General features: G+C 45.2%; 1 long non-coding RNA gene across 2 annotated transcripts in view; it reads left to right on the top strand.

Annotated features, from left to right (window-relative positions):
• The window catches only part of LOC126484197 (uncharacterized), a 641,002-nt gene that overhangs the window by 286,249 nt on the left and 341,633 nt on the right, over positions 1–13,120 (top strand). The gene's annotated exons all lie outside the window — the stretch shown is intronic.

Genomic DNA, 13,120 nt, shown 5'->3' with positions numbered 1-13,120 from the left:
CAGCAAAGATCACCAAACATGTACTGCACATCAAATAATACAGACACCCTCTGTTATCAACTCCTAGCAGACGTGTGGCTCCAGAAAAACCTCTGTTTCTGCAGCTTGGCAATGCCCCAACTAGACACCACCTTTACCATAATGCATGGTTTCTGCAGGATGCTCGGAACACATAAATCCTTCCCATCTGTGGTAGCTGGCCATGGAGCGCCTTGTGGCCTGCTGCCAAGGGCCTGCACCAGTGTGGTAGTTGCACAATTGTGTGGCGAGTCAGGTAACTACTTACCACTACAGGCAAGAGAAGCCGCAAGCCCCTGACACTCGGCTGCAGGGCCCCAACTGTTCTATGGGCAAAGGGGAGCTTTGTGGGCTAATGAGGCAGCTTCTTTCGATGTTTGTAAAATACCAAGAAGCTAAATGGTTCTAAGTGAATGCTGGAAGTCTTTTTGAATTTAATTATTAATTTACATAATTCATTTAATTAGTTTGCATATACATTAAATTATTTTGCATGTCAATTTAATTGCAATTTTGCCTCATCTACACCCTAGGGAGAGGGGATACCACCCAAGAAGAGCCGCCATCTTTGATAAATTTGGCAACAATGCAGAGTGCACCAGGATGCAGTTTTCTCCTCTATTCCTGTCGTCCTGTCCCATCTTCTTGCCAGTGTTTTCCCTATCTTCCTTTATTCACTGATTCTGCAGAGAACCTCCACATGCCCTAACTTATCAGTCCACCTAAATTCCTTTGTAGCACCACATCTCAAATGCTTCGATTTTCTTCTGTTCTGGCCTTCCCAAAGTTCATGTTGCTCAAAACGCACACTCTCAGAAATTTCTGTCTCAAATTAAGACCTGTGTTTGATACTAAATAAGAAATATCGTTAATGAAATACCCCACAGTCCAGAAAGTTTCGATATTATATTAGTAAAAGTAGATAAAAGTTAAGATTTTGGTTTTAATGCTTCAGGTGTTCTATATATTCTCCCTCCACTGGGGTACAACACACACAACATTCATACAAGTGCGTGAAATTATCAGAGTAATCCTTGTTTGAGATGTTGTTCTAGAGATATGTCACATTCACCATCTTCAGTCTTGGCGAGCCATCAGAAGCTCATTCTGCACTTTGTCGTTTTGTGATATGTCTGTATAATACACGAAGTCTCGTCACCTGTGATGCTTTTTCCCAGAAAAGAACTGCCGTGTTTTTCATTTCAGTCAACTCGAGGCAGGCGACCATGCGTTGTTGTGTCTGTTTTGGTGAATGTATTGACCACTTGATTTACAAACGTTCAGTTCGTTACACCATTGCTGTTTGTGACACAACAATGTTGACTCACTAGACTGCATGTCCACACTGCCTGCTTACAGATGACTGGTTTAATGCTCATATGATGTGTACAGTTGTTAGTTCAAGCTGCCACTGCAATTATTGTGTTGTCGTCACTTATATGCTAGAAATAAAATCAGTTCTGGCACTTTTTGGACATGCAGTTTGGGCCCTACATTAAAACAGGTGCACATCCATCTTACACTTCCACATACAATAAAGACAATGAACAGATACTCTCAAAACAAACTGTCTATGAAAAACGGTAAATTACGGTAAGTAAGAAGAATCATACCCAAGATCAGAGCTGTGCTTGGCATTCATGGAACAGTGGGGGGAGGGTGGCAGGTGGCAACTCATTACTTTCGAGAAGGGTGCTAAGATTCTGTACAACTGTGTTTACTAAACACCAAACGTACTAATCCTAATACTTGAAAATGTGATCTTACACAACTGATCATTAAAATTATTGAAAACCATAAAGGTGGCAAGGAACAAACTTGAAATTCGCCTGAGGTGTACTATATGCCTGGAGATGAAAGAAATTCGCATTGAAATGTAACCATACAAAGTAAGTAGGAGTAATGCCATCTACTTTCTGTGTACAAGGAAAGATTACACAGTGGGTATCGTATTCATAAATTGTAAGTGGTTTGTCCATGTGATTCTCATGCAAAGTGGAACTTCTGCCAGCACATGTAGGATTACAACACCTGGATGATTGTGTCCTATTGTGGTTTATCCTTATGCGGTATTGCTGTTCACCTTGGTTGGTTCCGATGACTGTCATGTTGTAAGGCAGCAAGATTTTGCGACCATACATTTAATTTTCTGTATATTATTTTCGATTTATACTTATATTTGACCACAGTTCATGATACACAATTAGAACATTAATCATTTCATTGGCTGATACTGGCTACAACTAATTACTAACAATTTCTGTAGTACTGCATGTCTGGTAGATATGAGCACCAACAGAAACGGCGACGTGTGCCACGCATTCCTCAGAATCAGCTATAGGCTATAGAGAAGAGACTTGTCACGTCCTGCAGAGGTGGACATTTACTGTCCTGATAGCGAGGAGGCGGCGGTTTACAACGCTGGAGGCTGCAGATCCCCTGCAATGCAAATAGCGTACCTGGAGAAAGTACGTCAGGGGTGGAACAAGACGAAAAGACATCCTTTTAGTGCAAACGAATGCATGGGGTCCCAAACGATGATCATGAGCTGACCTTCAAGGGATCATCTCATGAGGAGTGCTGGGGCACGCTTCCCGCCGAATGTGTATCAGCTTTCTGCGGGCAGTTCACGTCACATTCTAGATATTTCATTTGTTTGTTCCACGAGAGATGAAAGGGTAGATGAAACGGATGCCAACATTGCTCATTGTGCATACAAGGCGGAATGCCACCACTCTGAAAGTTTCCCAGCAGATGATGAAAAATGCATTACTCGTCTTGGCCATTATTGTTAACAATAATAAAAACAGAAAGAGGTCGCACTTTGGTTTCGCGTAAGTGATGGACACTGAGAGCCAAACAAACTGGTAGACCTGCCTCACATCGTGTAGGGCCCCTGCGAGCATGCTGAAGTGCCGCAACATGACGTGGCACGCACTTGACTAATGTATGAAGTAGTGCTGGAGGGAATCGACACTATGAATCCTGCAGGACTGTCCATAAACATGTAAGAGTACGAGGAGGTCGAGATCTCTTCTGAATAGCACGTTGCACGGCATCCCAGATATGCTCACTATTGTTCATGTCGGGGGAGTGGCCAGCGGAAGTGTTTAAACTCAGAAGAGTGTTACCGGAGCCACTCTGTATCAATTCTGCACGTGTGGGATATGCATTGTTCTGCTGGAAATGCTCAAGTCAGTCGGAATTCGCAATGGACATGAGTGGATGCAGGTGATCAAACAGGATACTTACGTACGTGTCACATGTTAGTGTCGTAACTAGATGTATCAGGGGCCCCATATCACACCAACTGCACCTGCCCGACAACATTACAGAGCCTCCATCAGCATGAACAGTCCCTGCTGACATGCTGGGTCCATGGATTGATGAGAATGTCTCCCTAACCGTACGCGTCCATCCGCTCGAAACAACTTGAAGCGAGACTCGTCCAGTCATCAACAGTCCAATGCGGTGTTGACGGGCCCAGACGAGGCGTTAAGCGTTGCGTCGTGCAGTCATCTAGCTTAAACACAAGTGGTCCTTCGGCTCCGAAAGCCCGTATCGATGATGTTTCGTTGAATGGTTCTCACGCTGACACTTGTTGATGGCTCAAAATTGAAATCTGCAGCAATTTTCGGAAGGGTTGCACTTCTGTCACTTTGAACGATTCACTTCAGTCGTCTTTGGTCCCGTTCTTGCAGGATCTTCTTCTGGCCGCAGCGATATCGGAGAATAGTTTACCAGATACCTGATATTCATGGTACATTCGTGAAAAGGTCGTACGGGAAAATCCCCATTTCATCGCCATCTCCGAGATGCTGTGTTCCATCGCTCGTGCGCCGACTTTAACACCACGTACAATCTCACTGAAGTCTTGATAACCTGCCATTGTAGTGGCAGTAACCGATCTAACAACTGCGCCAGGCACTTGATGTCTGCCGGCCGAAGTGGCCGTGCGGTTAAAGGCGCTGCAGTCCGGAACCGCAAGACCGCTACGGCCGCAGGTTCGAATCCTGCCTCGGCCATGGATGTTTGTGATGTCCTTAGGTTAGTTAGGTTTAACTAGTTCTAAGTTCTAGGGGACTAATGACCTCAGCAGTTGAGTCCCATTGTGCTCAGAGCCATTTGAACCATTTGAACTTGATGTCTCATATAGGAATTGCCGACCGCAGTGGCGTGTTGTGTATGTTTACATATCTCTGTATTTGGATAGGCATGCCTGCACCAGTTTCCTTGGTACTTCAGTGTATACATTCTGTCAGTCTCTCAATTACATGTAGCGTAGAACCAGACGTTGTGTACTTTGTATTTTGCACCCTACATATTTTTCTGAGATAATTTACGGTATAAAATTGTGAATCATTCTAGTAGCATCCCGAAAGAAGCGACTGATTTGATCTGATAAACTTATACCTCCCGAGGAGATCACGAATGTAAAATTAGAGAGATTAGAGCGCGCACGGAGGCTTTCAGACAGTCGTTCTTCCCGCGAACCATACGCGACTGGAACAGGAAAGGGAGGTAATGACAGTGGCACGTAAAGTGCCCTCCGCCACACACCGTTGGGTGGCTTGCGGAGTATCAATGTAGATGTAGATGTAGATGTAGATGAAAACCAGAACATGATACTCCGTTTTCTGGAAATCCCTAGGTGTAGGTTGTCAATGGCAGGGTCACTTTAATCATTTGTAGGCAAGATAATTTCATTGCGGAAACAATACTAGGCAACTACACGCTATATGTTACATACACCACAGGGGTTAACAATGTGAATCTGCAGTCAAAGGGTGCAGTGGGCCATACTCGACACTCTGCAGGATAGCAGCATCCCGTATCGACTAGCGCCCAAGAGGACAGGCACGGTTCACTCGGGAGTGCGGAGTCGGACAATCATGTCACTCACGTACCCTTAGTCAGAAAATGGGCTTGTTTGTAGCTAGACAAGTATCCTCTGTGCGACTATATCTCTACAACAGACTGCCAGCATGGTGACGATGATGAGTCTTCCCTTGACGCAGCAGGAGAAAGAGAGAGGACCACTGACAATGCAACATCGAACGACAACACCGGAGACAGGAATGGTATTATGTCGTCTTTTCAGGCGAGTCCAGGTTCTGCGTACGGTGGCACGAATCATGTCGGCCCAGCACCTGGTCTGATGGTATGGCATTTGGTACATAACACGGATCACCTGTAGTCTTGTAATATGGACAGCAGTCATTACATTTCTGACATGTTAAGTCCGGCGGCTGTGTCCTATTTTCGAGGGCTTGGTGATGTACTCCTTGAACAAAACGACGCAAGAATGTCAAGTTGTGGAGGTCCATCGTTCTCACGGACAGCGGCTGATTATCTACATATATAAAATAAGAGTGTCTGTTTGTTTGTAATCAATACAAATCTACAATTTTATTCCAATCTTCATGAAATTAGGCAATTACCTTCAAGACAAAAGAAAGATCACTGTCTACATAAGATTTCGTAATCTGACTTGAAATATTTATGTATCTAATCCATAAAGGGGAAAGGATGTGACCAATTTCTCTACGAGTTCTTGGCCAATTTACTTCAAATATCTACACGATCCCGTAATGAGCTTTTTTCCTATGTAAGGTAGCAGATTTTGCACCTTACATGATGCTAAATCAGTACTAATACACCGAATACACAGAGATAGCCATTTAACAAAAAGAGATCATTGGTCCACCTGTAGGAGAGAATGGACACAGAAAAGGAAGTTGTGTGTGCCAGGTCAAACTAGCGAGATGGTCGCAGAGGCTGGAACACGGCCAGACCCCTTTGTCGGCTGGCACTTCAGACCACCAAAGACGTTGTTGGTGGGAACAGTAACCGCGGGAGAATTCTGTGTCGTGGTTGGGTACAAACGCGCACGGATGCGTGGAAGTCTGTGTCGTGATTGGCTACCAACGCGCACGGATCCATGCGGCGAAGAACGGCCAGATTTGCGAAAATCGGAATGAGGACTCTGGGATCGGGACTGGACCGGAGCAGTCGCGGTGTCTGGCTGCCCCGCTCGGAGAGCGTGGAGAGAAGTAGGTTGGAAAAATTACCGGCACTGAGTCCAGTGGTTACTTGTGGTGTTCATATGCAATCTGAAGTGTACCTTTGCTGCCGCGCACCTGAGCCGACCAACTACTCTTGGCATATGTGCAAGTAGCTTGAGTATAGACTCGTGACGGACTCCGCAATTGAACCATTACGTACAGGAATCTATGGACGCAAACCAGGCCCACGTTGGAGATTAAAGCCAAGCTCGCTCACGGGATAGACGGCATCACGACGTTGGCTGGGCCGACCGTCGTAATCATCACAGAGAATTACGGTGATATTAGCAATCATCAGCCAAAGTAGGGCACTGTAATTCTAAATGAGTTCGTATTCCACCAGCTCTTTGACAGGCGTTCTCTGAGTCTGTGTCCGTTCAGGAAGAACTTCAATAGAGATATTTGCGGGTTCAGTGTTGGCGTAAGGAGTTATGTAAAGAGGATACATTGTGCCAATGATAGGCTAGTTAGGTTAGCTAGTGTATTCGATTGTCATGTTAGGCTAGAAATATTGCTCATTCTGTTTTCTGAATAAATCTTAATTTGGTATCATATGCTTATCACCGCAATATTGATTTCGTAGCTAGTAATCACCATATTTTTGTTTAATAATTAGAGTGTAATGATAATGTCGGTGCAAACGATACTGGGCTCATAACCGCTCGTTTAAACAGAGCCAACATAAGTCAGATAGCAACTCAAGGTCGACTAAGACGATCAATAGATATTTTTCAATATATCGATAACTGTACAATAAAACCCCCGTACGTTGCACCCCCTCTATTGTTATTTCGTACCCCTGCGACATGTGGGCAGGAGTGGGCTGCCAGCAGCACAATTCGCCGCTCTTCAGCCAAGGGACTACATAAAACAACACATGAGAAACGGTACATATGTAAAATATGGGGATAAAAGATGAAGTTTGCACATGAGAAGCGGAAACATTGGGAGTTAAAACATGCAAAAAAGTGACATCACGAAGAGCACAATTAAAAACTGCGATCACAGTAATGAGAACCACATGGGACAATGACACTGAACAATACAGCACTGATGTTACATACACGACAACATAACTGGAGTAAAATTGGAAGGACCTGCCAAGGGAGAGGAGGTCAGAGAGGAGGGAGAGAGGAAAGATAGAAGGGGGTCGGCAGAGGAGGGGGGCAGGGAGGGTCAGAAGTGGGGGAGACGGTAGCACACCAAGGGCCAGGATACAGGGTGGCCGGGGAGGGGGTGGGGGGGGGGGGGGTCGTGGAAGCAGACTAGGAGTGTGTGCGAGGACTGGTGGTGGTAAGTTCCTATGGGACCAAACTGCTGAGGCATCGGTCCCTAGGCTTATACACTACTTAATCTAACTTAAGCTAACTTACGCTAAGGACTAACACGCACCCATGCCCTAGGGAGGACTCGAGCTTACGACGGGGGGAGCTGCGTGAACTGTGACAAGTTGCCCTAGGCCATGCAGCTACCCCGCACTGCCGCAAGGACTGGAGAGAAGAAGTGAAAAGGGCGGGCAGGGGTACAATGGAGGAAACAGCAGAGGGGTAAGGGGAAGAGAGAACCCCAAGCGAGGAGGGGAGGGGAAGAGGAGAGTCAAAGGTGGAAGGGAGAATAAATACTGGGGCGAAGCACATCATCCAGGATAGGGAGATGGAAGTTCCATTGGGAGAGAAGTTGCAGGGTGTGGAGATGGAGAGAGAGTGGGACGCATCGGTAAAGGTGTGGCAGCAGGGAGGAAGTAGAGAAGAAAGGAGACACCAAGGGGTGAGGTGGTGGTTGGTGTAAAGGGTAAGGATGTGTTCAAGGAAAAGGAGGGGATGTGGGAAGGGGATGAGATCATAGAGGATCCTTGTGGGGGATGGGAGACAGACAAACGCATGGCGTTCAAGGATTTGGAAGGCTTTATAGAACTTAGGAGGGGCAGGGATTCAGGCATCACTGATATAGCAAGGGATGGGACGGATCAAGGATTTTTAGTTTTGAAAGATGGTAGAAGGATGCAGTCCCCATGTCTGGCTGGACAGGAGTTTCAGGACGCAGAGTCTACTGTAGGCTTTGCATTGGATGGTAAGGAGATGGGGAGTTCAGGTGAGGTGATGGTGTAACGGTACTTTGACTACCGCGCCTCCGCCAATACAAAGATGTGATTTACGATGGCGCATGCAGAAGAGCGCTGCGCCAGCGACCGATTTCTGTAAATAATTTTGATCTTTTTTTTTTTTTACTTTTGCGTAGGTGTTTGTTTTTAACAACTAATTGATTACTCTCTTGTCTTCATACGAAAGACGTGTATTTTTCGGCGCTGTGTTAAATATGCTTTTAAGTGGAAATTATAACTATATTACGAAACGAAGTTATTTCAGTAGTGATTCGAAATGGTTCTCGCCAAATTTATAAATTAATCCTGACAGTGACAACTTATAGAAATTTTCATCAGACAGAGAACAAGAGGACCAGCAAACAATGAGAAAAAGGACATCCTACAAGAAAATTAAGAAGTATTCCAGACGCAGCCACGAAGACTATGTTATAATAAATACTACGTTTCTAACAGAATTATAAGGTAAATTTCAACTTATTTCTGGTGCTATTTCCTTACAGTCGCTTTTTGTAGTGTTGCCGACCCGGTCTGCCATCACAGTCAAATTACAGCACTATCTCAATCAGTAATACGAAGCCCGCCTTATCCGTAACTTATTCCATCAAAATTAAAAACCCAATCAGATTTTCTATTTTGTATTTTCACTGCAGAACCCCGAGGAAAGGAAACACTACAATAGTCAAGGCGAGGCCAAGGAATTTCAAGATGGATAAGTTGGATAGGGTGATCATAGATGATGAAGTGGAAATCATCGAGCCAGAAGGAGGGGGTGGTATGTCCTATAGTGATTTCCTGTGTTTTGGAAGGATTGATTCGAAGGAGCAACTGGTTGCACCAAGCAGTAAACTGGTTTATGTGGGTTTCGAGGGAGCACTGGAACCGTTGAGGGGTAGCATGGAGGGCAAGGAAGGCGGTGTCATCAGAATATTGAAGGAGATGGACAGGTAGGGGTGGTTTGGGCACATCAGCGGTATACATGAGATATACGAGAGGAGCAAGGATGGAGCCCTGGGGCACACCTTCGGTAGAAAGATACGTGAAATGCTGCTATGAATGATGACATAGGAAGGACGGTTGGAGAGGAAGGAGGCAGTGAGACGTAGATCTAGAGCTTGAAAAGGAGCCCAGAATGCTGTACAAAGGCGTTATAGAGAGAGAGAGGAGAGAGAGAGAGAGAGAGAGAGGGGGGGGGGGGACGTTGTTACCAAACATCTCGAAAAGTTCTGGACGCTTTACTTCAAAGTTTTTGGCCGATATGCTTCAAATTTCTACATTCAGACTAAACAATGAAAAAAATAATGGAAAATTGGATGTCTAACAAACGAAATATGTCATGGTAAACGGACTTTAATTCCTATCGCGAGATAAATTACAGCAGCAATACCCGTCTGGGAGATAATACCAGCAGTCATCAGTATATCGCAGGACGAGAGAATACCCTAGAAGATATTTTAGTCAGAACCGGAAGCCCGATACCTGTTTCCTATGAATGCCGCAGGTAAGGAGGAATGCATTTGCCGCATTCAGTTGACACCCGGTGATTCAAATATGCCCTTCGATTTAAAGCAATTGCGGTTTCCGATGTGGTTTGCGCTCACTATGACTATGAACGACGCGCATGGCTAGGCACTCTGTGTGGCAGATATTCAACGTCCCAGGCAACGCCAGGCACAGCAGCTAATGATATAAATAAATAGGTTCATCTGAAGGCTGCGTAGGCGTTGCGCCGAAACTAGTCGGTTGATATAAATTTCTTCGGTGGTACGGCTGTGTTGGTTCGTTTTCTTTATTTATGCAAGATAGTTGTTGTCCTGGCTTGCCTCGGTACAGATGGTGTTGGATTGTTTTCCTGGCCAGAACATTTCCCAGGTGTCTCACACACTGAAAACAACTGGTCACTAATTGATGAGCACCTGGCACGTCATTACTCACCCGCCGCTACGATTGACGAACTCTGGCACAGAGAATAGCAAGCAGCATGGAATGACTTATCAGCCAGATTAGACCCATCGCAGCTGCCACAAGTGGCAGTTCTGTGCGCAAAAATTTCTAAACGTTTGCTCACAAATCACCTTCTAATTTAATTATGTATTCTTTATACTACAATATTTGCTTACAATATGTAAAATTTCGTTGCTTCCTATCCTTCCTGGTGCTGCAGTTTTAATGGACACATGCGTAATATATTCAACGCACTAAACCGTCAAGGAACCCCATGAGTGTGAGGTCGCAGAAGGCCAATAATGTCTACAGCACTCGACGTCCCCCATATTGTCTACCATGCAACCATAAGATTACCTGCTAATGGCGATAGGGGGCGGGACTGGAAGTATGCAATGGTGAGCACAGCATGAGTCTAAGGGGCTTAGTTGAACTGCTCAGTCCACGAGTAGCTTGCAACAGTGCTATAAAGCACTGATATAAAGCAGAGCAATGGCAACGATAAACAAAGCAAACATTGCATTATATCTACAACAACAGTTGCCGAAGATGACATTTCGTCGGAAAGGAACCTAAGGAATATCGTAGAGTGAGAAAGAAGTGCCAGATGAAATATTAGCGTTTGTACATGATCAGTCAGTGAAGTGTGTAATGTCGTATACACTCGAAAAAAAAAATGGTTCAAATGGCTCTGAACACTATGGGACTCAACTTCTTAGGTCATCAGTCTCCTAGAAATTAGGACTACTTAAACCTAAATAACCTAAGGACATCACACACGTCCATGGCCGAGGCAGAATTCGAACCTGCGACCGTAGCAATCGCGCGGTTCCGGACTGAAGTGCCTAAAACCACTCGGTCACCGCGGCCGGCGTATACACTCGACAGTGCGGACAATGTACATGAGGAGTACAATGATGACGATACGTGCTTAACAAGTGGAAGTGATACTGAAACAGATGTCGAGCCATGCAATTCATCATCTTTGTCAGACAGGCAGGCACAATCTTATCTCCAATGAAACGTAGTATAGGACAACCGTTGTCCAAGGAGCGGGTATTAAACATAATTACGTACATCGAAAATCATCCGCAGCATAGTACAAAAACAATTATGAACATGTTCATTTCGAATAAGTCCGCCGCACCATGAGCATGTAGTGCGTAATGCTACGGATATTCAAAGGAGGACAAGGCGCACTTGTCATAAAAACTGGTGTTTGCGCGTTTCAAGGATGCTCGATACAATTTAGAGGATGCACATGATGGTGAACTACTACGTTAAGCACATCAAGCTGCGCGCGACATAGATTACAGTGATTTCACGAGAAGCAGTAGATGCTTTCATAATTTCAAACAGTGATACAAAGTTGGTAGACGTAAGATAACGAAATTTCAAACGAGGCGTCAATTTCGCGATGCCCAGCAAACTGCGGAATCGGCGCGAAAATTTGGAGATGAGATAAAGATTGTATTGTATTGTATTGTATGTTAACCGGGGACCTAGAAACGACGGAGAGGCTCCGTCCCCGACGCAGCCGCAGTGGTCCACAACCCCTCGACGACTACCGCAGTCCACTTCACCTCTCCGCCGCCCCACACCGAACCCAGGGTTATTGTGCGCTTCGACCCCCGGTGGACCCCCAGGGAACGTCTCACACCAGACGAGTGTAACCCCTATGTTTGCGTGGTAGAGTAGTGGTGGTGTACGCGTACGTGGAGAACTTGTTTGCGTAGCAATCGCCGACATAGTGTAACTGAGGCGGAATAAGGGTAACCAGCCCGCATTCGCCGAGGGCGATGGAAAACCTCCTAAAAACCATTCACAGACTGGCCGGTTCACCGGACCTCGACACAAATCCGCCAGGCGGATTCGTGCCGGGGACCAGGCGCTCCTTCCCGCCCGGAAAACCGTGCGTTAGACCGCACGTGCAACCGGGCGGGCTTGAGATAAAGATAGATATGCCATCGTTTAGTAAGGAATTTGTCTTCTGCTCCAAACAATCGAGATTTGAAAAGTAAATGCATATAAAGGGAATCCTGGCAATTAGAGGTACCAAGAGGGTTGTACCAAGATCAACTAACATCAATGACTTAACGCATTCGTATACAATTATGGCGACAGTCAATATGGATGGTTAATTGTCTGGAAAATTATTTATTGTGCTGCGAGAAGTTGGAGGTGCTCTGCCCCCCATTATTCTTTCTCGTGTGCGTTATCTTACAAGGACAGTAGGGAATATTTAGGTCACAGATACCAAGAATGGGAAAATGGGCGTAATGGAACTACAATTATGGTATGAGATCTGCTTTTGACCAACAGCTAGCCAAAATAACTTGCTTTTACTTGATTCCTGGTGTACGTATAAAAATCATACGCCTTTAGAGAAAACTGTTCCTCTGAAAAAATGTGTACAATGCAGTTGAAACAACCTGGAATCACTGGACATATTCAGCCTCTGAATGTTCGTTTCTCCTTTGTCTACAAAACACATTATCGCACTGTCTGTATATATGCCTTCGAGGATAGCCAGTTTTATGGGCAGTCGAAACAACCTCAAATCACTGGAGAAATTCAGCCTCTGAATATTTTTTTTTCCCGTGTCTACAAAACATATTATCCCACTGTTTGTATCTACGCCTTCAAGGATAGCCAGTTTCACTATAAGTTACGCGATAGACTGTTTCGTATTCGATTGCGTCTTTTCACGTTCCATCAGTTCTCATCACTCCATTGCAACAATACGATTCTCTATGCATTTTTTAAGAATCGGTACCCAGATGAACGTCCTGCACAGTTTGTAGCTCCCAAGAGTTCGCCTTTGTGGTGAGAACTTTCGTGGTCACTGTGGCACACCATTTTTCATTCGGTGTTCGTGCCTCAAGTTAACGTCTTGGTTTGAACATTTATTGAATATTGACGGTGTCCATTTTGTGAAGCGTAATACCTAGGTCCTACAGAAGGTAGATCCTTGCACCTCCCGGACATTCAT

Source organism: Schistocerca serialis, chromosome 6 (assembly GCF_023864345.2).
Source record: "Schistocerca serialis cubense isolate TAMUIC-IGC-003099 chromosome 6, iqSchSeri2.2, whole genome shotgun sequence".
In the NCBI taxonomy this organism is placed as follows: domain Eukaryota; kingdom Metazoa; phylum Arthropoda; class Insecta; order Orthoptera; family Acrididae; genus Schistocerca; species Schistocerca serialis.
The sequence above is the reverse complement of the archived record's forward strand: the minus strand, read 5'-3'. Positions and strand labels throughout refer to the sequence as shown.